Raw genomic sequence first — 4,465 nt, 5'->3', positions numbered from 1 at the left:
ATTGCGAAAATTTGAAATTATCTGCATAAAACTTATAAATTATTAAAAAAATTCAACTAATTAACAATTTACGAGTATAAGCTATGAAAGCTAATTTTATTTCCTCCATAATCCAAATCCAAAGAAATATATATCTTTCAATATTAAATCAAAAATCTAGTTTTTCGTTCTTTATTAATAAACAAGCATTAATGTTCCAAATTTTTGTATCATTTTAGCTTCTTTTAAAGGAAACACACGTTATATAATTTTAATTTAAGTTCGAACCTACAGAATTACTAAATTGCAACATTCTTTAAAAGAATAACGATTAATAATTGTTTGAAATATTCCATCAACTATAATAATGATCGAAAATGTTGCTTCTACAAATGCAATAAAATGAAGATTCAATCTACAACAACAAGTTCATTGTATTCTTCACCAGAAATGGCAGCCTCCATGACATACTCAGGATTCAGATCACTCCCCTTCATGTCCTCCAAAAACAGTTTGATCAGATTCTTGGACAAACCACTCACAAGCGCAACCCCGGCTTGGTTCCGGGGCACGGGCGTCACCCTGGAATCCCTCAAGTTCCAAAACACAATCTCCTTGAACTTCCTCACAATGGCCTCATGATAATCGAATTCCATGCCGCTGAACACAAACAGCCTCTTTATCATTTGATCTTCCTTCAGCCTACCATCCACAGCTGCACTTTCAGTATCCAATCAAACACTTTGTGAAAATCAGCGCGCCTTCTTTCCGGCCCATTTCATGTTTCTAACAAATGATGCCTTTGAATGTAAAGAATCCCCTCGTAATATGTGAAGTTTCGGGTCATGGCTGAATGTGATGATTTTCCCTTTCCAGGGATCTTGGCTCAGTTCCGACACCAGAACGCCTAGTGCCACCGATACTTTCATACTCCCATCACATATAGCTAGGCAATTATTCAGCTGCTTCCCTTTCTCCGCCATGTCGTCCACCATTCGTTTCCACTGAAGCTCCGCCACTTCTCCGCCATCTCCGTCTCCCAACGCTGCCACTATCTCGTGCGGTAGCAAAGCACTGGCCGCGATTTTCATTTCACCGGTCTTCACCTTGTTGAGATACTCCTGGAATCTTTCCTTGTCATGCTTCAAGAACTTGTGCTTGTACATCTTCATGTCTGATCTCAAACTCTCCGCAAAACAATCTGATACCGAATCATGAAAGAAGCTAAAATCTGCATCTTTTTTAAATCTATGCACGACCCTTTTCGCCAAGGCAATCCTCCTCTCTTCCCTCGACAATCTCGAGTCTATAATATTTTCCTTCAACATTTTAACATGATTTCTACGACTTCCCATTGCCCTTTTAGCGACTTTGCCATTACGATATCCCCGCCAGCAACGACGGCATCCCACTACTGCCCTTTTAACTCTGGGTTTCCTCAGTACTTTACGAGCATCAGCACCTTCAATAAGACGGAAGAGGATCTCGGGCAAATCCTTAAAGTATCCAAATCGAGCCCAAGATGTGACATTATAAGCCAGGGTTCTTGGATGATGCTCGTGCAACCACAGCGCCGCAGTATAGAATCCTTCTTTATCAGATTTGCCAGTTCCCCCGACCCCTCGCAGATTGCAAACTAGTTTCAATATCTTCAAGGGATCCTCTTTCCAGGCAAGCTCCAGACGCTGGACAACAACTTCCGGGGCCGTGTTGGGAACGACGTGGAAGAAGAAATCTAGCAATGGATTTCTCGTGGGTGGCTGGACGTAGATCTCCGGCGGGTGGTTGTCACTGGTGGCGCCATTAATATATTTGTATGTGTGAATTTTTAAAGCAAGTACTGTTTAGGGAGGAGAATTGCATGCATGTGTTAATTTAGCTTTGCTTATATATATATATATACTGGCATTATTACTTGGACGCCACACAAAAATCTTGTAAATTTGGAAGAGGATTTTAAGATCACGCATTTAGAATTACGTACATTTTGTAATTATCTGGAAATTAAACTTTTGATTCCATAGTTAAAAATAATATAATGCTATTTGATATTCAAAAATTTCTATTTTTTTTTAAAAATAACTCGTTTATTAATTATTTCATTTAAATATTGCTCATGTATTGTTTATTAAGGAAATAGGATAACATTTATTTATTTTAAATATAAAAAGAAAAACCATATGTTTATGAATTTTTTTTTCAAGAAACGAGAAAATACATAAAATTCGGCTTGTGGAATATAAGGAGATAAAGTACCGAAATATTTTCATTAGGATTTTTGTATAAAATATCATGGAGGTTTTTAAGGTAAATTAATAGTTTATTGAAATTCCGAAGTATAAAAGCATCTTTGTTGATTTTTTTTTTTATGGTGCATATTTCATTGCTTGGAAGCTACGCACGATCGTTATTATTTTTAAAATCGTGTGGACATGCCATTTCTCCTTTTAACCATTCTTTTTTTAAAAAAAAATAAAATCAGATTACATATATTTTTTTGTTAATGAAGGAGATTTTATAGGTTATTAGTGGTTCGGTGCATGCGTTGCGAACTTATACAATTATTTTTTAATGAAAACAAAAAATTAAAAATAAACTGTAAAATTAAAAAAAATTACGAAAAAAATATAGCAATTTCGTAAAGAAATAGTCACCAAAAGCTAGATACGTCAATTTTACAAATGTCATTTTTGTAAATAAAAAGGTTAAATGATACAAAATGAGTGTCATTTTGATAAATAAGAAAACATCTAAATACTAAAAAAAAAAGAAGAGGTTATTTAAAATGAATAATTTACCTAATAATTTTGGTTTTATTGTAAATTGAGTTATGATATAACCGTAATTTCATACTCCATCAAACTTCATCAATTAATATAAAGTTGATTCATTAAAACGTCCCTATTGTAATAATATAGTACTTTGCATAATATATACTATCACAAGTGTTTACGCGCAGATGACGGGCAAACCATTAAAGATTTTATCTAAAGAGTTAGAAAGAGACATTTTTATGTATGTGACAGAAGACCAAGTTTATGGAATTATTGATCTTCTGGCAGTTTAATGAAAAAAATATGTATATAATCATTCATGCAGATGAAAATCCACGTGCATAAATAATTTATTTACATCTAAAAATAAATTAATCTTTTTTTAAAAAAAAATTAAAAAATAAAGTTGAAATATGGCAGTTATAAGTTGGAAATAATAATAAATTTTGAATTTTGTTGCACCAACTCCTCTTTGAAATATTGACAATATATACTTCATCAATATGAAAATTTAATGTTTAGATATCTCAGTTATTTACTTTTTATAACATTTGCACGTTTTTCCTTGTCACATCGAGTTATTCATAATGTTGAGGCTAAATAACTACATTTTTTTAAAAAATTAGGTTTGTGGTACGAAAACGTCATTCTATTATAGTAATAATTTTCATATCTACTCAAGTGTATTGTATTTGAGAAAGTTCTAATTAACTCTTAAGTTTGTTTTAATTTTAATTCTCAAACGACATGTATTATGTTCAATTTCACCATCTATATACATTGTGAATTAGTGAAATAGTTTCTATATTGGTTGCATGCTAGATTACGGTTGTTTGAATATTTTCTACACACCAGGCGTAGGGAACGGTTGTTTCGTTATTACTTATATGTTATATATATATATATATATACACACAATTTATTTGAATATTTTCAATATGATAGTTTATTTTTAATTTTTTTTGTTTGAAGGTTCTATTAGGGATGACAATTTTTTTCGCAGGTTCGGGTATCCACGAGGAAAACCGAAAATGTGAAGGGTTCAAGGGAGAATATTCTAGCAGAGGTTCGGGTTCAGGTTCGGGTATTTTCAAATCATATTTGGTGGGTACGGGGATGCAATCTCCATCCACGAACCCGACCCGATAATGATAAAAATTAAAATTAAAAGTATTACTATTCTTTTGTTTATGTTATATATTTTTTATGCATTATATATAATATATTCGCTTATGATAATGTACTTTTTTATAACATAAAAATATTATTTGAATCTCATTCGTGTTACATACGCATATAAACTATTAATATTAATTTATGTATATTTTTATATTTTTTGATAAATTTAGAAAAAAATATATAATCTTAATAAATTTTTGATATATAGTATTTTATTTAAAATAATAATTTTAATTGGTATAATTATTTGTTATTTAAAATATTTTGATTAATTTTAAAATTCAATATTACAATAAAATATTTTACCCAAAATATTTTATCATAAAATTAAATAATAATTTTATTATTATTAATAATATATATATATATATATATATTTCTGGGTATAGGGACGGGAACTTGGTCCTCGCGGGAATGAGGATGAGAATCTCTGGTAAGAAATTATGGGGATCGGATAAGGGATGGGGACGTGGTTCGAATTCGGGGATGGAGATGGGGAAGGTATTCCCGTCCCCGCTCCGCCTCATTGTCAT

General features: G+C 31.8%; 1 pseudogene; it reads right to left on the bottom strand.

Annotated features, from left to right (window-relative positions):
* Positions 1 to 368: 368 nt before the first annotated feature.
* LOC140862836 (uncharacterized) lies at positions 369 to 1,949 on the bottom strand (annotated as a pseudogene).
* Positions 1,950 to 4,465: the final 2,516 nt, after the last annotated feature.

The sequence above is a fragment of the Henckelia pumila genome, chromosome 4, assembly GCF_033568475.1.
Source record: "Henckelia pumila isolate YLH828 chromosome 4, ASM3356847v2, whole genome shotgun sequence".
Taxonomy (NCBI): Eukaryota; Viridiplantae; Streptophyta; class Magnoliopsida; order Lamiales; family Gesneriaceae; genus Henckelia; species Henckelia pumila.
Note: the sequence above shows the minus strand (reverse complement) of the source record. Positions and strands in the feature narration are given on the sequence as shown.